We start from the raw sequence: 24,440 nt of genomic DNA, 5'->3' as shown, positions 1-24,440 counted from the left end.
AGTCTGAGTCCTTCTCAGCACCTTCCCAATAGGTTGAAATTTGTTCACATACACTGTTTGATGCACCAATAACAAATACATTTGCTGGAATCAGGATTGATTCACAACTATTTTGCAAACATGATGAACCTGAGCAGAGAATTTATTTACAAAGAATAATCTCAGTTGACTCTAGGAATAACCGAGAATAGAATTTAACCCAAATTCATTGTTGTGCCTGTTTGTTTTTACATGCTTATTAATGTCTTTGTCAATAATATTTTGTAGGTTATAAATAAGGAAAATGTTCTATTTTCAAAGTAAATTTAAAGGTTAATGGAGGGAATTGCTCAGTGACAAAAATGTTCTCATTGTTTTTTTAACACCAACAGACAATGGGTTTTGGTGGGTGGGATTGAATCTGGGACTTCTGAAGCTCAGTGTATGAGCCTCTTATTGCTTGAGCCCTCTTAGTTAAAGCCATGTGACCTCTTATTTAGGGCTGTAGCAGACTCGCTAATGTCTAGGTCGTCTAGATGCCACTAGAGGGGAACAGAGCACCAACCAAGCAGACATGGTTACATTTTCATTAAGGGCCAGATTCTGCCATTGATATATTGAGCAGTGCATGTGGTCCCATTGCATTCAATGGCTTAGTCATGGAATAAGGTGCTACTGAGGGCATATCTACAGTTAAGACTCCTGTTTGAAGAGGATTACATTAATACAAATTAGGAACCTTTTAGTTCAGGTCTACAGCATCCACATAGGGGAGTTACAATGCAGCCCTTTGGTGCACGCTACTGTTCAGACCCTGTAGTCCAAATTGTGTGGTAGTGTAGATAACCCTGACACTGAATAAATGTTAAAGAATCTGGCCTAACGCTGTCCATGTTTTGCCACAAATTTTTATTATTTGCATCCATAAAATTTGGTCTTTCATAGTTATGATTGTAGTGTATATTTCCTTAATTAAATGGCTTACAGGGAAAGCCAGAGGATGAGTAGGAAGCAGCAATGCAATGTTGCCCATAATATGCAGTGTTTTGGGAATTAGGAGAGGCATTTAATGACTGAAAATGACTCTGCTGAACAGAAAACTAGCCTTCGGGGTTCTTTTGCTGTAAACTGCTTTTGGAATAGAGCTTTAAAATAACTCCTGACACACCATTCACTGGTATTTTCAGCTGTGTTAGAGAGAAGTTTGAATTTACTATGTCCAGCAGACAGTGTCAAACCAAATGACTGGTCAACTGGGTTCTCCTGTCATTACCATTTTGTGTCATTGCCATGGTCATGAACAGGCCAATGAAATATGTATCTCCTCTTTTCCTTTTCTCTCTGCATCATCTGAACAGGCACATTTTAATTGCACCTTCATAGCTATGTTCTGGGCTCAGTTTTACCAGCATAACTAAAGTAACTCCCTCAGTACCAATGGAGTTAAACTGTAGTTGTGTCACTATAACGGAGAACAGAATGCACCCTTTGGAATACCACTGAAATATAATAGTTCCATTGCTGCTGTGTAACCTATTCCCTATCAGGGTAAAAAATTAGCATTCTAGTGGGGTATGTCACCCACACATGCACTTCCCATTAATCATAACTTGCTGAAAATACGTCCCCCTAAGTCTTACTATTACTGCCAGGTGATTTTTTATGTTGTTTTAAAAGGCTATTGTTCATCTGCAAAAGAATATTTAGCTTTGCTAATATTGCGTTTCATGATCAAATGGACATGTGGCTAATGCTGATTTTGTTTTCTGGACTTCTAAATGTGCTAAAATCTATTTCATTTGTAGTAAGGTCTGTGGGTCACCATCTGCTTTCTGGTAGAACAGTGTGGATCTAGTGTAACTCCAACAAAGCTACTGATACTGGTGCCTCAGAGTAGAACTTAGCCTTGTATGTTTTTTTTCTCTCTCTGTCACATCACATATCGGAAGGCAGGTTTATGTCTGACACACATGGTTATTTGGAATTGTTAATGCTCTTTGATCAGCAATCTATTTGAGTAGCAATCATGATTCACTTTGCTGTAATGATTCATGGCTGCCTATTATTGTATATACCTCATAAATTAAGCATATTCAAATGTCATCAGGAACAGAAATCATGACTCATCAGCCTTTCCCAAATGTGGCCTCCAGGGCCGTTTTAAGACCTTCGTAGGCCTTAGGCACACTTGCCTTCATAGACCCCCCGACCGAAATAACTAATTTGATTTTAAGCTATTAATAGTTTTTTAAATAAAAATAAAAAATTATATATAAAAATTCTTTTGTAGGCCCTGAAAGTTTCATAGGCCCTAGGCATTGTGCCTATTGTGCCTAATGGATAATATGACTCTTGTGGCCTCCACTCATTACAAAAGAGCAATATTTCCATTAGCTCTTATAGTGCAGTTAGCTGAAAGCACTGGAACAAGTCTGAAATTCCCTCCAGTGGAAGGAAGTGATGAATATATGCACAAGTCAGTATATTACAGTGCATTTTGCTTGTTCTTTTTGGATCAGTTAATGTTGTTAGGTGTATCTGCAGTAGTGATTAGGAAACACCAGTTTCCTGGTTCTCTCATCCTGCTACCGGAGTTCAAAAATAGCTTTGATTCATTCATTGGTGTCACAGAAAATGGAAGTGGAAAGCTGATTCCACTGAGCCATCAAGTGCATGTACTGTGACACAGTTTGATAGATGTGTGTCTGAACTCACTTTCCTGTTGATAGAGATAGTTCAGTAATCTTCCACCAGTTATATCTTGGAGGGGGGGCATATTATATTTATTGAATAAAAAGTGATCAGTCCAAAGATTTGCAATAAGAATGATTGTATATACACATGTATATATTACACACTTAAAATTGCAAAGTCAAGCATTTAAAAGGTAGGAAACACCGAAACAAAGATTGCCTGTGCAATTCTTATGCATGTGTCTTTAATTACATGACCCAATACTGTTTTTTCTATAGGACACCTCTTTCATTCATTGCACATAACAGACATCCCTCAGTTCATAAGCACCTATTCAATATTTTATTTTATCTTTATTGTTCAGTGTGTGACCTTAGGCTTTATTTATTGTGTACTATTCAAACCCTACTATGAGATAGAATTAATGTCCCCTTGGTCTTGTCTGTGGTGCTTATCACTCTGTTATCTGAGTGCTTCACAAACACTAATTAATTTATATTCATGGCACCCCTGCTCATGAAGGGTGGTGTTATCCCCATTTTACAGATGGGAAACTGAGGCACACAGAGATTTATATCAACAGTGTTTCCTAATTTTGGGAGTCCAATTTGAGACACCTAGGAATTTTTCAGCATCTGTAGCATTTTATCACACTTCATATTTTTGAAGAACAATTCCCATTGACATCAGTGGCAGCTGTGAATGCTCATCGCTTCTGTAAATCACACCCTATGGCCTCAGGTCAGGTCCTCAGAAAATGCGGAACACACAATTAGTTACTACCTCTGAAAAGTCTTGTTTAAGTGACCTTCCTAGCATAATACATCACACTCTGTGGCAGAGCCAGGGATAGAATCTAGTTCTCCAGCATTCAACTGCCTTAACCATGAGACCGTCATTTTTCATCCTGCAACCCCAGCTTTATTCACTGTACACCTTCCAACTTCTGCATCAGATGAGGTAGGGGTCCTTTGGACAACCAGCTTCACTTCACAACCATAATTCATCCCCAGAGCAAATCCATTCTGTGTACTGAATGAGACAGGGGTCCTGTGGAAAAAATAGTATATGGTCATGTAATTAAAGACTGTATCATAATGCATAAGCAAGAGGTTGCATAAGTAATTTTAATTCTGGCAGTTCTTAACTATTGAGCACTTAATAATATTCTTCTAATGCAATTTTACTGTGTGTAATTTCCTAGGATTTTAAAAATGCTAACTGAGAAAGAACAGAAAATCCAGCCTATGGTATGATATTGACACCCACATAGATCATGAGCCAGGTTGCAGTCTTTAGATCCATTGCACACTTGAGCTAACTAAGTAACAGATAGCAGTAGCAGGTAGTCATCCCCTAAGTGACAAGCGCTAGAGGGGCTGGGACATTTTGCCAGTGGTGTTCACAGATAGCTGCTGAGAGCAGAGGAATGGTGCGACTTAGGAATCTTGGGTTCCATTTCAGGCTTTGGAGAGGCCTTTGTACTCTGGTGGGCACAGGGGCATGCCCAGAAATTTAACTTTGAGCCTTTTTGTTTGGGCACTTCTGTGTCTGCCTCGTCCACCCTGAGAGGAACTCACTCCTCCCCTCTCATCCCCCTTGCCCCAGGAGGAGCTTCCTCTTATCCCCACCCCCCCCACCCCACCACCACAGCCCTGGGGCCGAATGAGTTCTGTGCCCCCAATGATTACTGGAGGGGGGTGTGCCCCTACTGACCCCCTCCTTGTACACGCCCCTTAGTGGTTACAAATCTGTCCCATTCTGCTCCATCCCCTTTGAACTGTCTCAGACTGGTCTCTTCCCAACCATTAGCTCCTTCTCCAAATCCCATTCTCCCCACTTAGTCATTCCCAGTTTTCTTCCCCAAGCCTCTCATCACAGCCCGTCTCTTGTCTAGCAAGTTCTAGTCTCTCTCCTGTCTAGACTCTCCATCCCAGTCTTCATCCTCCCCTTAGAACTCCTAGTCTCCTTGCCCAGCAAGTTCTAATCGCCCCTTTCAGATTCCCTATCCCATCCCAGTCTTTCTTCTCCCATTCGGTGCTTTCAGTTTCAGTCCCCTTGCCTAACCAGTCCCAGTTCTCCCCAGCTCCTTCTCCCAGTTCCAGTCCTCTTGCCTACCCAGTTCTAGTCTCCCCTCTGGCTCCCAGTCCCAGTTTTTTGCCCCTAGCTCCAAATCCTATTCTCCTGCCCCCATTCCAATACCCAGTTTCCCTTTCCTTCTCATTTCCAGCCACCAGTCCCAAGCTGCTTTTTCCAGTCCATCCACAAAGTCTGGCTTTTGTCCCCTCTGTGATCAAATGAGGTAGCTTCTTCCTCCATGCTGCCTTAACCCAGCAAGGGGTAAGGAGCACTGAAAGTTTAGGAGACACAGTATCTCAGCTGTTTGTTCCGGTGCCCAGTTCTGGCCTGCAGCAGCCAAGAGCTGATACTATAGGGAAATTCCTGCTCAGCTCCGGACTGGAGCATTCCCAGTGCAGACAGAATCTTCTGGGAATTTATCTTCAAAGCTTTAGAAAGTCTCTACTGAGCATGTGCAAACTAATGTTTCAAAGATTTTTAACTTCATCAGATCTGGGTGTATTTTCACAGAGATGGCAAAAGACACATCCCTGGTACTGTGCCCTCCTCTCCCCACCTCTTGCCAAATGTCAAGTCCTTGCTCAAAAGCATGGTAACACTCGAACTGCTCAAAGAAAAGGTCACTGGAAATTTTTAACATGGGCAAATCAGCATTTTTCCCTAGTCTAGTCCTTGGAATTGGCTGAAGAAAGAAAGAAAGAAAGAAAGTCACTCTGTAAAACATTTCTGAGAACAAAGATGTGACACTATCTGCTGTAACAAGAAACAAGTTATTTACAGTACAAGCTGTTAATACAACGGTGGAGAGCAACTGTATTACTGACCAAATTCAGGACAATGAAGTCACATTAATTACACCTTCATACATATCCCATGGAAGGAGCGGAAAGGAAGACAAGAGTTTTTTTCTCCCAACAAACGAAATATATTTGTACTTTGCCTTGTACATCTCTGTTTAAATGCATTGAAGATTCATATCATACCACTGGTGAAAATCAGTTTGCATCTACTCTTCATTAGCTATGGGCCTCCCATGAGTTTGAGGTGACTTAGGGAGGAGAGCAAGCAATGGTGTCAATGTTAGGAGCAGTTATGCCCATGGAAGGCAAAATGGACCCAATTTTGTACTGTTCTGAAGCTATTTTGTGCTCATTCGACTTGAATAAAGTGGCGTAAAAGACTATACACATTTAAAGGGGATTCCCTGATAGCGGGCGGCCAGCACTATGGCTTTCCATCTCACCAGTAGCAGCTCTTGTCATAAAGGCCTGTTGGGGGTGTTCCTGGTGAAATGGGGTATAGGTATAGACAGTCAGGTGCCTCAGAACCAAGGCATAAAGCCACTCTCGTTTTCCTCCTCCTAGACGTCCCTGAATCATGTGATGATCACAACTCAGGCATAGTGATTAATCTGGCCTAATATCTCCTGAGCACTGGTGTGGAACATAGTGTAGAGAAGGTCCTGCTGCATATTTAAAAAGCTGTAGAAAGCTGGAGATGAAGGACACTGGTGGCTGCATCACAATAAAATGAGAAGCAGTTTCCTGGTTCCCATCAAGCCATAATCCTGAATAAACAGATTTCTCATGCCACTTTGATTATTACATGCCTGGCAGAAACCCAGAGGCACAAGTGAAGTCCATACCAGACAGCAGATAGTTCTATAGTTCTGTTGAAAGCATTGCACTAAAGCCCTTCAGAAAGATCTTAATCCAAAAGTGCCAAAGGCACTCCCCACATGTCAGCGGTAAATTGTCACTTAGGCGGTTGTGCTACTATCTTACAGATTGGATTCTCTTCTGAAACTATTATTCTGGCTTGTTCCTCTTCCAAACAAAGAGTGGTTAATAGTGGCATATGTGACATGCTGCTTTTTGTCAGTATGGCTATTGATACTAGACAAATAAGATAATTATTAGGGGTTTTTTAAAATGTATTTAATTGCTTCAGTGCACTTCTTAAAGTGCAGTTGTGGCCTAAAAAGTGACTTGGGAAAACAGCCACTTTCTTACTCAGCAAATCTTTTCTGCACGTGCATGAGTCTTATTCGCTGAATTCAGTTGATAACAACATAGTTTGTACTGCTTTAAACCTCTGCTACCAGTTTACAGCCAACACAACTAGATGAGATTGAGCTAGATTCTGCTCTTTCTTGTGCATGAATTGTTAGCTTAGTTCCAATCAAATACACCTGTCCAACCTAACTGAAGGCATTGGGGGAACCACAGCTAGAAGGGTCTAATTTTGCTTGCAGAACCTTTGTTACTCTGGATGGTGTATGAAAAGGAAAGAATTCAGCCTGACTTTCAGATCCCATGCTGAATTTACAGAGAGAGTAGTTAGAAAAAAAATCTTTTGACTTACACATTTGATGTGGAAATCATTGAGAAGCAATACCCATATGAGCACCCACAATCCTTTTTATAGTGTCTCTTTAGGATAGTAAAAAATCTTTCCTGCTTCACAAAAAAGGGCATAGCATTTATGTAGAGTTAGTTTAAACATATGATGACAAATTGATCTATCTGATTTTTTTATAGGAACACTTCATTAGAAGAATTTTTGAGTTCTTAAAATATATTTATTAGTGATCTGTCTGTCCAGGGCAGTATTAACTCCTAAATGCAGTTCCCATACATTGTGAAACAACAGTAGCTGTGAAAGAATAATCAGGAGCTATGAGGCAATGTGGAATAACATAGATCTGCTGGAGTTGGGGGAAGCTGACACTTCTTTTATGTTCTCTGTGAAGCCTAAAGAATTAAAGCAACTGACACTCCTTGAGGGGAAGTTTGTGGAGTGTCCTGGCTCCCTTGTGGATTTTTCTCACATTTAATTCCAAAGTGTTTTATAGCTGTGAGAATGAGGAAGGGGTGGACAAATGGACTGGGGAGTACAGTATAATAAAGATTCACAGATTTTAGGGCCAGAAGGGACTGTTAAGACTGTTTAATCTGACCTCCTGATCCCAAAACAGAATTTCACTCAGTGTGTCTTCCTGCATATAACCCCAAAATTTGTGATTGAACCGGAGCCTATATTTTAGACATCATATAAAATAATTTATATCATATCTTCTTTGAGATCAATCACTCCCAAAGAGTCTTGTAGAGATATGTTCCCCTTTCCCATACAGTTGTCATTGGGAAAGCCATGTCAGTCAAATTTACTTTAAAGCCGCGTCAAGGAAGACAAGGCCATTGGAGAGATGCTAAGGGCTGGTCTACACTGACAATGGAGGTTGATGTAACGTGGCTTTTGTCAACCACCTAAAATGTGTGTCTCCACTGGCATGTCAGTTCCGCCAACCTAAACTGAGGTAAAATGCAACAATAAAACCACCTCCACAAGTGGTGTAGCACTGAAGTCAAATTCTATGGGTCGAATGAGCGTCAGTGTTGGCAGAGCTCAATGTAAATCGATGTCATTAGCTTCTGGGAGGTATCCCATAAAGCTCTGTTGTAGCCACTATGGACATTCACACTGCTGCACCGTGGCCACATAAACAGGAAATAGCTTTTCCTCTCAAGCCCCAGGAAATTTTGAATTCCCCTTTCCTGTTTGGTTAGCATAGAGAGAGCTTTGCAGCTGAACTGCTCATGGTGACTGCATGCCCCAAACACGCTCCAGCCCGCAGTCGACCTAAGGTCTTGGATCTCATCAGCCTGTGGGGCAAAGAGTCTGTTCGAGCTCTGCTCTGGGCCTGCAATACCACTGAGAAGTATCCCTTCCATTTTATGTACTCTGTGGCAAGGTGGTCCAGTGCTAAGATAGGGATATGCATGCCATCAATCACCCCCCTCCCACAGTTGGGAACCCCATTGCAGAAAACCCGTCCAGTATGTCCTGCAAATTTCCCAAAGTCACTACTCTTCTTAGCAGAAGTCTATTAATGGCCCAGCACATTTGCATTACAGCCGCTCCCACGGTATATTTACTGATTCTGAACTGATTCCCAGCTGACTGGTAGCAGTCTGGGGTTGCTAGCTTCCACAGAGCAATGACCACTCACTTCTCCACTGTCAGCTGGTTGAGTATTCATGCACTTTAGGGCTGGGGACTGGTCTGCGCAAAGTTCAAGGAAAGTGGCCTTTCACATACAAAAGCTCTGCAGCCACTGATCATCACCCTACACCTTCATAACAATGCGGTCCCAGCAGGCAATACTTGTTTCCCGGGATCAGAACCGGCACGCCACCAACTGTAGATGATGCGTGACGGCCTGCAGCAAATGGGAATTGTTTCGCTCTATGGCTTGTAGCAGGATGGCCTCAGTAACATCACAATTTTCTGTCTCAGCCTTCAAAGTACTGCAGGAGAAGTCATGAGGTTTTTGTGATGCTCACAATGATAGTGCAGAGCTGAGCAGGCTCCATGCCTCGTCAGCAAAGTAGTGCACGTGGCAGAGACTGACAGGATTAGAAAAACAGCGTGAAAAAGCGTTTGTCCATTTGTTTGGGACAAGGGGGGGGGGGGGGAGTACATTGCATCATGGGAGGATGACAAACTTCCCAAAAGCCTCTGTGGTTAGTTGCACTGTGGGATAGCTACCTACGGTGCACTGCTTTGACTGTTTACCCATGTGCGGCTAGTGGGGAATGCAATACCCCAACGCAATGAGTGTGGTGTGATCACGCTCCTGTGACTTCTAAAATTCGGCAGGTGAAAGTCAATTTACAATAAATCGACTTCACTGCACAGTGTAGACATATCCAAGATGAATTATTTGCATCCGTATTCACTGCAGAGGATGTGGAGGAGGTACCAACATAAGAGCTATTCTTTTGGGGCCACAGATCTGAAGTATTATCCCAAACAGATATATTAGTAAAAGAGGTTTTAAAACAAATTGGTAAACTAAACAGTAATCAGTCACTAGGACCAAATGGTTTTCACCCAAGAAGGAACTCAATATGAGATTGCAGAACTACTAACTGTAGTATGTACTTATCATTGAAATCAGCCTCTGTAATAGATGACTGGAAGGTAGCTAATGTAACCTGGATTTTTTTAAAGGCTCCAGAAGAGATCCTGGCAATTACAAGCTGATGAGCCTAAATTCAGTACTGGCCCAATTGGTTGAAACTGTAATAAAGAAAAGAATTATCAGGCACATAGATGAACACAATTTTTTGGAGAAGAGTCAACACAGCTTTTGCAAAGAGAAGTCATTCTTCACCAATCTAGTTGATATAGGGTACTTGGATTTTCAGAGAGCCTTTGACATGGTCCCTCAGCAAAGTCTCTTGTAGTCCTGGGTTAAGAGAGAAGGTCTCTCAACTGGTTGAAAGATAGAAATATATTAGTAAATATCAGGACAGAAAATAAAACAGAGAATATCATAATGCCATTCTATAAATCCATGCTGTGGCCATACCTTGAATACTGTGTTCAGTTCTGGTCACCCATCTCAGAAAGGATATAATGGAACTTGAAAAAGGTTCAGAGAAGGGCAGCAAAGATGATCCAGGGCATTAAATTGCTTCCATATGAAGAGAGAATAAAATGATTAGAGCTGTTCAGTTAGAAAAGAGAAGATTAAGGGGAGGGCTATGCTAGAGGTCTGTAAAATTGTGACTGTTGTGGAAAAAGTGAATAAAGAAGTGTTATTTATGCTTTCACACAATCCAAAAGCAAGGAGTCACCCAATAAAAGTAACAGGCAGCAGATGGAATACAAAGAGGTGATGCTTTTTCACACAATGCGCAACTAACCCATGGAACACATTGCCATGGCCAAAAGTATAACCGGGTTAAAAAATGAACAGGACAAGCTCATGGAGGATAGGTCCAAGATAGGGGTGGATGACTCCATAATTGCCCTGTTCTGTACACAATTCCTGAAGCTCTGGTACTGGAAAGTGTTAGAGACAAGATGCTGGGCAAAATGGATCATGGTTTGACCCAATATGGCAGCTCTAATAGTCTTATGTACTTGGGGAAATTTTGGCTCCTTTTAGTAAATGAATAATTTCTGCAAAATTTCTATATATTTACATATTTATATTTATATATTATCTTCAATCAGTAATACCCTCCAAAACAAATCTTATTGACACAGACCATATTAGCAATATAGCTTGGCAAATTTCAAACAATGCAAATATATAAATAGTTTGCAGTTATAATAAATGATGGTGAAAATTACAAGGCTTAAGGTGATCACCAGGTGGATCATAGAATCATAGAAGTGTAGGAGTGGAAGAGACCTGAAGAGGTCTTCCAGCCCAGGACCCTGTACTCAAGGCTGGACTAAGTATTATCTAGACTATCCCTGACACGTGTTTGTCCAACCTGCTCTTAAAAATCTTTAATGATGGAGATTCCACAACCTCCCTTGGTAATTTATTCCAGTGCTTAAGTACCCTGAAAGTTAGGAAGATTTTCCTAATGTCCATTCTAAACCGCCCTTGTTGCAATTTAAGCCCATTGCTTCTTGTCCTATCTGGGGAGGTTAAAGAGAACACTTTTTCACTCTCTTCCTTGTAACAACCCTTTATGTACTTGAAAACTGTTATCATGTTCCCTTTCAGTATTATCTTCTCCAAACTAAAAAAAAAACAACCAGTTTTTTCAATCTTCCCTCATAGGTCATATTTTTTAGACCTTTAATCATTTTTGTTCCTCTTCTCTGGACTTTCTCAAATTTGTTCACATCTTTCCTGAAATGAGGTGCCCAGAACTGGACACAATTCTCCAGCGGAGGCCTAATCAGAGTGGAGTAGAGCAGAAGAATTACTTCTGGTGTCTTGCTTACAACACTCCTGCTAATATATATCCCAGAATGATGTTTGTTTTTTTTGCAACAGCGTGACACTCTTGACTCACATTTAGCTTGTGATCCACTATGACCCACAGATCCCTTTCTGCAGTGTTCTTCCTAGGCAGTCATTTCAATTTTGTATGTGTGCCACTGATTGTTCCTTCCTAAGTGGAGTACTTTCCATTTGTCCTTATTGAATTCCCTCCTGTTTTCTTCAGACCGTTTCTCCAGTTTGTCCGTATAATTTTGAATGTTAATCCTATCCACCAAAGCACTTGCATCCCCTCCCAGCTTGGTATTGTCTGCAAATTTTGTAAATTTACTTTCTATGCCATAAGCTAAATAATTGATGAAGATAGAACCAGACTCAGAACTGATCTCTGTGGGACCCAACTAAATATGCCCTTCCAGGTTGACTGTGAACCAGTAATAAGTATGCTCTAAGAACTGTTTTCCAACCAGTTATGCAGCCTAGCTCCTTCTAGGTTGTATTTCCCTAGTTTGTTTCTGAGAAAGCCATGTGAGACAGTATTAAAAGCCTTACTAAAGTCAAGATATACCACATCTACCACTTCCCTCTATCCAGAAGGCTGGTTACCCTCTCAATGAAAATTATTAGGTTGGTTTGATATGATTTGTTCTTGACAAATCTGTATAACTCTTTGGAGAGGGGTCAACATGGGGAAGGTGGAGAAGGTTTATTGTTGCAAACTTTCATGTAGCTGTAAATAGTTTGCAGTAAAACTGCATGAGGCATATATTTCATGATTCTTACCCACTATTGTGAAGCACTTAGAGATCCTAGAATAAAAAATAATGTTCAAGTGATAAACACTGTTATTAGACACGCCACTGTTGCTCCTTGACCTTAGTGCTTAGCCAATATTCAGGACCTTGACATGTTGTTTCAGTCAGGAGGAGAAATTGATACGTCAGCTATTTCTTTGGAGTAATCCTGTTTAGTTACTTAAATGAACACAAAGCCCTGTTTTCCTGAACACAATAGGAAAAAATAATAACAGTTTTCTTGCTCACAATTTCCAAATCTGCCTTTCTGGCGGATTAGTCACACACACTCACCAATGGGTTACATATGACTAGAGCCTGCTGGAGAAGTAGCAGGTAGAATTGCCTGTAGTCTTTGCCAGGACAATGCCATGAATAACAACTGTCTACTCTGGGTTGTAAATGGGGCTTGAATCTGGACCTACAGCATCAAAAGCACAGGCCTCTACTACATGAGCTAAAGCAGTCACTTGCTTAGTAGTAGCATCAGTAGGTTCTTATACTCAGCATAGACTAGCCTCTAAGGCTTAGATTTTTAAATCTGCCCAGGGGAATTAGGTGTGCAAATATCATTAAATTTCAAATCGAATTGCGTACCTAACTCTCTTAGGCACCTATGAAAACCCTAGCCTTGAGTGCTATGTGATAGTATGATACAGGCAAAATAAAGCCTGAAGAATGGGGACTCAGCCACACAGATTAAATTAACGTTAATGGCAGTTATTCTTTCAAATGTCTCCACACTGCAAATGTATCCTTCTGTATCTATCTATTTCATGTTTCTTGATGACAGTAGTTTCCGTATTGATATACACATTTAAGAAAAAAAGAGAGAACAAAATAAATCCTTGAATCACTATACAACAAAAGCAAAGTTTTATTTTTAAAAAAGAGGAAAATCTACATTAAAATCACCTTGGTATCTTTTTAATTATAAAATACAGAGTGAAAAGCACCATTTTTTTCAACTTCTGAGTTGTGGGCACAGTCATTTTTTCCAAAAGCTTTTATAGAGTGATTTTAACCATGAAACTGAAATACCATCATTTTGTTTTCTGTAGCACTCCCTATAACACTCCCTGTTATGGAATGTAATACAAATTGCTGCTCTGATTAGTAAATTGTGAAGCAGCAAGCCATGTATTTGTGTGATTTACAGAACAATTTTGCTGATATCCATTTTTCCCTAAGACCAATGTGGAATTCAGGTCAAATGTTTCCTATGTGTCTCAAGATCTGAGAGACAGGAAATGAAGAAAAACAAAGACATTTCTAAAATTGTTCAAATTAAGGCAACCTCTGACAGAAGATTAGGAAGAAACTTCTTCCATGAGCAAGTTATTCTATAATTGTTCATTTCAGAGTTTCTTGCATCTTTCTCTGAAACATCAGCTGCTGGCTAATGTCAGAGAGAAGATGCTGAACTAGATTAACCAGTGGTCTGATCTGGCATGACAATTCTTCTTTTCTTAAATTTATGGTGCTGTAATTATGGAATTGGAAATATGAAAATGTAATTTTATAATCCGTTGTTACAGTACATTATAAAATGAGAAGATTATGTAAATTAATATATAAAATGAATGTTTTAAAAGCCCGATTAAAGGGGAAAAATTATATAAGTACTTTCAGAAAACTATGTTAAGAATTTCCTTTACATTACTTCAAGCATGTTCTATTATAAGCCCTAATTTGATCACCCCTGCAATTTTGACTAGGAAGATTGTTCTAAGCATGAAAATCATCAGGTTTATTTGAAGGCAAAAGAGAATATTTCTACACAGGTAGATGGAAAAGTGTGCAAACCGTTTTTGAATGAAGAATCATCGTCGCATCACCCTGATTTGTCATTCTGATTAGTGTCTAACTTTTTCGAGGCCTGTTATCTCAAAACCAGATAGATACTGCCTCTTCAAACTTTCTGCATAGTTAGTTCATCTTGAAGAAGATATTTTGTCAGTTACTAATGAATTACAGATTGTTACTTATCACTGGTCATTATTAGGGCTGGCTAGAAAACAACACTTCCCTTTCACACAAAAAATGCAAGGTTTTCACAATTGTTTTTGCTCTGCACCAAGACACAAATGAAACCTTTAGAATTTTTTTGTGAAAAATGAGAGCATGAGCAAGTCTCCAGAAGAGCCAATAGTCTGATGATGAAGACACTCACCTGGCCTGTGCCTATAAGTCTATATAAGGTGTAAGTGGTGTCTATATAAGGTGTGAGTAATGTCTATATAAGGTGTGAGTGGTGAGGAAGAGATGGCAACCCTATGGACTGCAGGTATAAGTTAGTGTAATTATACTTAAATCAAAAGAAGAGAATACATAGTATAAAGAAGTCTATGGGCCAAATCCTAACAGGTGTTGAGAACTTCCATTTCCCTTTGAGCCCTGTTCTTATTTTCATTGTATTTCAGAGATTTATTAAACTATAGTTTGCAATAATCACCAGTCATATCTTAATGTAGGCCCCAATCCTGTAATTGACTCCATTGGGCAGAGCCCTACAGAAGCCCATTCACTTGTATGTACACAGGTGATTTCAATATGACTTTTGGCGGGTGATGGATCCGCCCATGCAAAGGCAGTTGCAGGATCTGCTCCTTAAATTGTAGGCTGTTCAGGCAGGTCCTCCATTTTTTATTTGTTTATGAAGCACCATGCATAATAAATATTAAATAAAGTAAATAATTTCTAGTAGGGGGTAAATAAATATATCAGATGAGCTATAAATTGATCTAGTGAGACATCAAGCAATGTTAAGTCTTGTCTATGCAGAAAGTTAATGTGCAGCAAGGTGGGATGTAAACCTATAGCGTGCCTCACTCTAATTGACTGCTGCTCACTAAAAGTGTCATAGTGTGCTTTGATCTGCTGCTTCTTGAAACAGCCCATAGAAACAGCAGTAGATAAAAGCAAACTACAGAACTTTTAGTGCATGGCTGCGGGGTCCACAAGCCAGTTAATGAACAGCAGGTGAGAGCGCTGTAGTTTTACACCCCAGCTTTTCATGCACCAACTTTCCATGCAGACATGCCCTTAGACTAAGGCACCTCATGAATACATAAATATAATATACAATAATATAAAAAAGAGAACTCCAGTACTCACTTTGGTCCGATTAACACAAAGCAATATATGGTGAACTGTCAGTGTCTGAGATGTCAGCTTGCCTTCAGACAATACATTCTACGCTTATTAAAAGGCTCTCTTTATACTACACTGAGCGATATATGGCTATGAGGCCAAATTCTGACCCCCATAGGCTCTTGGGTAGATCCCATCATAATCCATCGGAGACACATGTATGTATGCAAGAGCAGAATTTAGCATCCAACTATATTAAATCCTGATACAATATTAGCTTCAACATTTTCTAACACCCAAAATGCTTTCTTTAATAATTTCTAGCAGAATGGGGCAGCCACTATAATTTTAAATACTAGAAGCAATTTCGCTGCTTTAAAGTTTATTAAAAATATGATCATCCCAGGAAGTGATTCAGAAAGAAACTAGTAATGTTGTTCATACCCAATTCTAGCCCAGAAAGTTTACGTGAACGTAGGTACAGCTACTTTGATTAAGTACGTTCCTTTTGATTATCAGCAATAGAAAATAGAAAACAATTGAAGTGATCAAGTAGGGTTTAAAGACAAGAGCAGCAATATGTGTGCTTCCACTGTTTCCAAGGAATGCCCACAACTTCCTTAGCTATACTAAATAAACAATTGCTTTGGATTTAAAAAAAAAATCCAGGATAAAAAATGCCAAGTGCCACCTCATAGCTGGATTCTTATCTGTGATCTCAAACTAATTGCAATATGTATTGAACCCCAGGCAATTTCTGGCTGAGATTAATAATTTATCTGAGATAGCATATGATATATGGTAGAAGACATTTAAAGTTTAAAAGGAAGGGAAATGCATTAAAGTGTTGATTGAAAGGTGTCCTACAGTGAATAGTTGTTGTTTTCATTTTGTTTGTAAATTCATATTTCACAGAGGTAGAGTATCCCTCATAGATCTATAACTGTAGAAAATGTTATCGTGTTCTGCCTAGCAAACAGTATGTAGCCACTTTATTCCTATAGTTCTTGAAAGCTCCATAAAGACGTTTGGCATGATGGTGTGCCAGTGTAAAATATCACATATGTTTCCTAAGAAGATATTTATGATTTCATCATTCCTATAGTTTTCTTTTTTGCTAACATGTTTCACACAACCAGTTACTTGGATGTAAGTTTTTCACTCTTATTCCTCCTATGAGAGTTATTGATGCAGCAAATTGCTGCAAGACATGTATTCCATCTACTATAAAACCTCCATTGCTTGTATAATGGCCAGATTTTGATGTCAGTTATACCAGTGTAAATCCAGAGTAACTCCACTAAAGTAAATGGAGCTTTTCTGGATTTACACCAGTCTGAGATCAGAGTTTTGCCCGCAATGGGCAAATGCAACTTTTTATCTGGAATACAATATTTATTTATTTGGAGAAACAACTTGCAAAATGCATAAAATGGTGTGAAATTTCTGAAGTGCAGTACAAGAATGAAACTAAAATAATGCTGCCTCTGCAGTACAAGGACAGTTTCTGTAGGCCTGTTTGTTAGCAACATGTTGAAGAAATGCATGACAATTGAAAAACACAGAGCACTGTACTACAGATATAACTCCACTATCACACTGCTAGGTATAGAAATAGGTTTAAACTAGGAACCCTGAATGTGAACTTTAGGGAAATTCTGAGCCATATTTGAATTAGGTCTCTGGTCCCTAGCTCTGTAATGGACAAACAAACATTAAAGAACCAAATACTCTTGAACTTCGAGAAAGGCCAATTCTAAACTTTATGACTTGGTCCCACCTCTGGTTTGGTATTAGATCCTGCCACAGTGATACAGAATCTAGATCATCCATCCTCTTCTGTGCATCCCTTTATGCTTTGCAGTTTCCCTTTTGCTGTGCAGTAATTGAAGCCCAGATTGTTCTTAAAACACAACTCTGCCGGGAAGCACTTCACTGATGACCTCTTAGGGGTTTATCTTGCAATAAGCTGAGCAGCACCTGACGGTGTTTTCAACTCACATTGAAGTGAGTGGCAATTGAGGATGCTCAACACTTTTCATGTTCAGGCACCTCCATGTGTATTGCTTTCTTTTTATCTAAAGACCAAGTTCTGCCTTTGCTTATACTGATGTAAATCCACCATCTTCACTATCATAGCCATAAAATGATTATGATGAAGCTGTAAATAAAAAAAGCTGTTTCCAGTTAAACTGGAAGACATTAGCCATATTGGGGCAGCCATGCTAATTCGGCTTGTTTTCTTTAAATTAAAGTTGTGTGACAACTATAGCACAAGATACATTACAATGTGGCCATTAAAATGCAACTTTATTCTGCTGAATGTGAACAAACCTGCTGTAATCTGTACGGGTGTTCTAAGGACTGAGCAATTTCAGAATCTGGAAAAAATAATCCAAAGCAGTCAGTTACTGTGCTTGGTCAGGTACAAGAGTTGTTAGATGTGAATTTTGGCCAAAATATATGACAATTTATTTAAGTGTTTAAATGTGGAATTAGGTGGCTAACTTTAGGAACCCAACTTTGAACATTTCTCCTTGAGCTTTTCAATTTGGATCACCTATCTTCAGTTGCACATTTTCTATGGCGATTAATACAGCATATTACTCTATATTGACCAGTTTGTGTTTTTCACACTAGTGTCAATTGTCATTGCTGCAGTATGGCAGACTTTTGAAGTGTAAGGTGTTTGACTGTTCACATTTGATTATAATATATTTTAATAAGTCTTTTCCTGGAAGGGAATCGGCTATGGATGTGGGTAGTATCAGCATAAAACCAAGAATGCAAACTGAGTTTAACACTGATTTCTACTACTCTAGTTTAAATAACACTAAGATAAGAGATTAGTGGGTGTGGGGAAAAAAAGGTCTACCCCTACATACCAAATACAAAAATTCCTTCCTTTTTGTTGGTAACATGGTCCACTAATCGAACACACACATCATTGTTGTGCTGTGAATCTGCAGTTTGGTAATCTAATATATAGATTGTATCTAATATCAAGAAATCTCCCATTGAAATATATAATATTAATAATTAATTATATATCTGATTCCAGATAAAAAAATACATCTGTCTGTCTATTTATCCTCCAGTCCCTGGTGGACAGGAATCCATCTTATGGAAACCACCATTGCAGTTGGCAATAAAGGGTATTCTTGTTGGCAATACAAATGGAGATGCCAATGTTTGAATAAGTGTACAGTCTTGAAATAACATCAGAGCCCTCAAGATGATTCTGCCAGATCCTGATTGATGAACTATAGAGGAGAGAGTTGGGTGATCCACCAGTACTACTGATCTCTAGTGTATGAATACACAAAGAACTTTCCTCTCTAGGACTATCAATCTGGGAGCTTTCATTAGCATTATATTTATCTTTGTTTGCAGTTTTGTTGTATATGTATTGGTCCCAGGATAGGAGAGAAAAAAGATAGGTGAGGTAATATCTTTTATTGGACCAGCTTCTGTTGGTGGAAGGTACAAACTTTGAACTACACAGAGTTCTTCAGGTCTGGGACCTATAAGTTGGTCCAGTAAAAGATATTACCTTATGTACCTTGTCGCTCTCATTATATTTGTTATTTTTATTTTCAAGGAGTGTGTGGGGACATGAAAAAGGCATGTTCAGCAAGAAATAAACTGGTGAGTCTTCTAGGAGACATAGAAACCAATTGTTCTTTGTACATGGATAGCCCCAGGTTTGTAATCCATTGAATCTCTTCCAAATTCCTGAAATATCTTGATATAAAATGGTGGTAAGTATGAATATATCATCATTTCTTGGGAAACATTCTGGGAACCCTCACTATTAAAAGGACACAAGAGTACTGAAAGCGGCATAGTTTGTTTAAAGGTTGGTCATGACTAACAAGGCTTTAGTGAGGAAATGATATAAAGATTGGATGGAAGAATCCTGTGTATATAATTTACCAAAACTTAAAGTAACCTTTGATACATTTCACTCACAAAAGAAAAGTCTTGTCTAACCTAAGAAAGTCAGCAAATGTAGTGTGTGGGCTGAGAAACCTGCATAATAAAAAAAACTGGCTTGGTGATGAAAGATAAAGAGTGAGACCCTGCTGCTTAGTGTGCTAGATTTATCTCACTGACTCTGTTCTCCCCATCCTTGGTATTCCTAGGGCATGTCAGGGGCAGGAAAGGGTGTGGTTGGAACATGCTCCACTCTACTGAACTTGGGCTGGTGGAATTGACCACAGCAGGTACAAATTGGAGCAGCTGTGAAACTGATGGGAGATGAGTGGTGGGAGCAAATTGCCCCCAGGTTTGTGCTATCAGAAAGGTAGTGGAAAGCAATAATATCCACATGTACACAGCATCTCTGTGGCTTGCTGGAATCTACTTGCACTGGAGAATGAGATTTGTAGTATTTATCATCCCAAGAGCAGTGATGGTTACATTTAGCAACATTGACCAGTCATCTAAGTGTATAGCAAGTTTGTTTATTTCTTCATTACTACATAATATGCTGAACAGAAATCCATGAAATTGACCTTTAAAATGACACAGTAAAAGGAAATGAGTCACTGAAGGCAATATTAATCAGCACATCAGCATCCAGTTTGCTAAATTAGTCATGTCATAGAGTGGATGAAATGAGTCAGTCCAATGGCTTTATATCATTCATATATTTGCTGATCACACACACAATTTGGGAACCATTAAGTGGAAATAAGGATTGGTTGGGGTCTAACTATAGGAAAGAGCCATGTCATGCTTATAGATGATATTGTCTAAATATTGGAGTCTGTAGGAACTGATAGGCACTATGAGCCACTGACATGGCTGTGGAAAGACACACTGCAAAAATGAAAAGGATCCAGGGAGTCAGCAAAGCTCTCAGGCAGGAACTTTCATGATTGATGCTAATAGGACAGTTATTCAGTTTTGTTCTTAGGCAACATAAAAGGAAGAAAAGAGAATTTGTCTCCTCTTTAATTTAATCTCCTAATTTTGCAAGCTCCCTCCTAGCCTTATTATAATGATGACTCTAGCTTTGGTATTGTAGAGGCTGTGTGATCAGTTTCAAAGAAGGGACCCACTCTAATTTTAATAGAAATAGCTGCAGAGACTTAGCTCCATTGAGGCTGCCAAATCCCATCCCAATAAGCTCTCCAGGGAGGTAAATTGCTTCTCCAATCTCGAGTGCTTACAACTTGCCTCAGAGCTGAACACCAAGTGATGTGAAGGACTATCATCTTACTTCACTGAAAAGATCATGCACATTCAGCAAACCTTCTCAATAGCATGGATCAACTCACAAATCAACTTCTCACCTGCATTCCCAGAATTCAGTAATTATCAAGAAGCTCTGGACACTCTGACTCAAGACTTGTGAATCAACACATGCCCTTCCTCGCTTGTGAAAGAGAATCGTGAATGAGTGGTGCCACTCCTGACCAAAATAGCCAACATGTCATTCAGAGAAAGACTCTTCCCATCTTCCTTCAAACACACAATAGTCTGATTTACATTGAAGAAACCCCCCTGGATACTTCAGTCCTAGTGAACTATCACCAAGTGTCAAACTGGGCAAGCTCATAGGAAAGCCAGCCAAAGGCCAACAACAAGCTCAGATAACTGAAACCAACATTTTAGAACCAGCATAATCTGGATTTAGGCCAGGACATGGAACTGAAACTGCTTTAGTGGCACTGAAGGATGATCTCCCCCCTCTCAGTGGGTAGAGGACAGACATTCATTCTCATCTTCCTGGACCTCTCCTTAGTGTTTGACACTGTTGGCCATGAGATACTTCTCTCTCACCTGAAGAAGTGGCAGGAGTCCAGTGTAATGTGCTAAAATGGTTTGAGACCTTCTTGAGAGATGCACCCAAAGCGTAGTGTTGGGAAACTGCACCTCCACCACTAGACCGCTTGCTTGTGGGGATCCCCAACGTGCAATTCTCTCTGATTCTTTTCAACATCCACATGCAACCACTAGGTGAACTGATAAGATGACATGAACTCAAGTGCCAACAATATGCAGATGAGTCACTGCTCTACCTGTCCTTCATCACATACGACCATGCTACTACTACCAAGATGGCCCAGAGCTTGGATGAGATCATTTCCTGAGTGAAGAACAGCTGCCTGAAGCTGAATCAGAATAACGCAGAGGTGATGCTGGTGGGCAGAGAAAAGAATGTTGAGGAGTTTTCAGCCATGGTGCTGTCTCCTTTGATTGAAGGTTCACTCCCACAATTGGTCAATTCAGTCTATAGTCTGGGAGTATTCTTGAATTCCTCACTGACCCTGAACTCTCCCATCTCAGTGGTCATAAGTAATGCTTTCTGCTATCTCCAGCTGGGTAGGAGACTCCATCCTATCCTGGTGGACGAAGACCTGACCTCAGTTATTCATGCCTTCATCATCTCTTGGCTGCTCTACTGCAATGGGATATACCTGGGGATGAAACCATCAGCACTTAAGAAACTCTAACCAGTACAAAACAGGGTACCATGTCTCCTCGTTAATACAGGCTACCATGAGCACATCACACATTTCTTCTGCTCCTTATACTGGCGTCCTACTGAATTTCAAATCAAGTTTATGCTTTTGGTCCTTTTCTTCAAAGCACTCCCTGACCTGAGCCCAGGATACCTAAAAGACCATTTAAAGCTCCAGGATGGAGACTGTCGTCTACAATTTTGTTCCTTTGGCACAATTGAACTCTGAACAGTAAGAGTAAAGGTTGGGAGACAGGACCGTCCCTGGGGTAGTTAAGGACTATAACAAACTTCACCACTTTCTACTCCTAGTGAAAGACACATTTCCTTGACCTTCCCTTCTCTAATATAAACATGCAGCAACAGGTATACCTAACAACAAAAATAAACAAAAACAAAAATAACCCAATACCACCCTATTAAAACAAGACCCTCCACTCCACATGCTTCTCCCTCTGAGGAGAGATGAGAGAACAAACAACACCTAATGGATGTGTAGTTATGTTCCTTAATGCACTGTTGGAAGGTGCTCAGATATTATGATGAGGAATGTGGTATAAATACTTGAATAGAATAGAATAGAAGATACTTCACAATAATCTTAGGGGGAGAGAAGTCTCTAAAGGAAGAAACGTGCTAAAATACAAACAGCAGAGGGAATTGTACATTCTTCTAAAGGAAGAACCATGGATACACTCAGATACCACAATGATGGGTGATGTGTAAAAATGGAGACAAATGAACAGATACAATAAATGGGCATGGAAAGAGACAGTGGATACAACAAACGGACAGAGAAATACAGATATTCAGGTCCTGAAATATATCTACCCATATCTTCATGTATGCATTGTAATAATGTTTCTTGACCTGGTGCCAGTTAATGCCATTTCTGGAAGTACTGTCTCTGAATGGAGATGATTTGAGAAAGGACCTTACAGCACTAGCAGATCAAGATATTCAATTCCCTCTGCTGTTTTTATTTTAGGACATGTAGAAAATTTTGGTGACACCTAGTGGAGAAAAATAGTAGACTTCACTAAAATGCATATTAAATTCAATATGTACATACAGCAGAACTCCATTTATCTGATCTATTTGGGATCAGAGACAGATTGGAGAATCAAAAATTCATATAATCTGGAAAATGGAAAATTGCAAGCCTGCAGCAACATTTAGCTGCTATAGGAGAGATGGCCTGCTTCTAAGGTGGCCAGATAGCAAGTGTGAAAAATCAGGACATGGGGTGGTGGGTAATAGGCACCTACATACGAAAAAGCCCTTAATATAGGGACTATCCCTATAAAATCAGGACATCTGTCACCCTACCTTCTTCTGAACCCGTGTGCGCTGATTATTTGGTTAAAACAGAGTCAGATAATGGAGCGTCAGATAAATGAGGTTCTATTGTACTTGTTTAAGGAAACTAAGGGCATGTTATCCATGTTTGTTTCAAGTATTTTAAATTAAGCATTTCTAAATGGCTATGCTTAATTATATGGTAAAGGATAATAGTTATCAGTTGTATTTCAGGAAGATTTAGTGCTAATGAATGTAGTACCCTCAAGCATTAAGAGAGGATGGGAGGTCACATGATAGCAAAAGTGGGAGAGGATGAAATCACTCTGAACATGCTGATTTAAATGTAACAGTTCCAATCATATATAGCTGACAGAATAATCAGGTCCAACTTCTCTGAAGCATCTGCAAATAATACTTAACCAGATATTGTTTCAAAGTGAGACAGGCCCAGTCTACGCGAAAAAGGACTTACTGGTGTACCTATCCTGCTATAACTGTACCGGCAAAGGATCCTAGTGGAGACACAGTTTATATCAGCAAAAGAGAGCTTTTGCCAGCATAGCTTATATAAGTCCCCTGAATGACATTAGCTATACTAGCAAAAGGATTTTTTTTGCCAATTTAACTGCATCTGTGCTAGATTTTTTTGCTGGTATTAAATGTTACAAAAATTACACCCTACACCCTAATTATTATACTGGTAAAAATTCCTAGAATAGACTTAGCCATACACAAAGAACTGGATACTGCACACAGCAGGACAGGTACTCAAGCAGTCAGCTAAAACAGGATCAGCACATACACCCTATCTGTAAATCTGGTGCTGAATTCAGTGCGAGCAGGATGAAGCCCTTGATGAAGACTGTTGGTTAGTCTGTTAAGAAACACGTGCAAACTACTGGCTTTTGTGAAATTGTATGAGTGTAAATGAAGACAGAATACATTACAGCCCGAGTTTATAATTCTTCAGGATGCATTGTAGACCTATCTTTCTTCCTTTGCCCCTTAGGAGATGAATTTTGGGTAGGACTTGGTAGTGGTGCTCTGGAACTCTGAGATTGTGTATGGAGGTGTTGGTTAATTTCTGTTATTTTTGTGTTGTCTCTGATTATTTGAATTAACTGGTGGAATTGACTGCTCTATTTCATTAGTGTATTTTTAAAAAATTGTCAAGGGCACCCAAAGCAGCTATTTTTATAGTTAGTAAAAATCCAGATAAATAAATCTGGCTCTTTATTATTAGAGATAATAATTACTTTGATGATAGATGATA

At 39.6% G+C, this 24,440-nt stretch overlaps 1 protein-coding gene across 1 annotated transcript in view; it reads left to right on the top strand.

Annotated features, from left to right (window-relative positions):
• PCLO (piccolo presynaptic cytomatrix protein) overlaps positions 1-24,440 on the top strand; it is a 470,221-nt gene that overhangs the window by 327,674 nt on the left and 118,107 nt on the right. The window lies entirely within an intron of this gene.

The sequence above is a fragment of the Emydura macquarii genome, unplaced genomic scaffold (assembly GCF_026122565.2).
Source record: "Emydura macquarii macquarii isolate MOO-44397 ecotype Brisbane River unplaced genomic scaffold, CSIRO-AGI_Emac_v2 contig_2636, whole genome shotgun sequence".
Classification (NCBI taxonomy): domain Eukaryota; kingdom Metazoa; phylum Chordata; order Testudines; family Chelidae; genus Emydura; species Emydura macquarii.
Note: the sequence above shows the minus strand (reverse complement) of the source record. Positions and strands in the feature narration are given on the sequence as shown.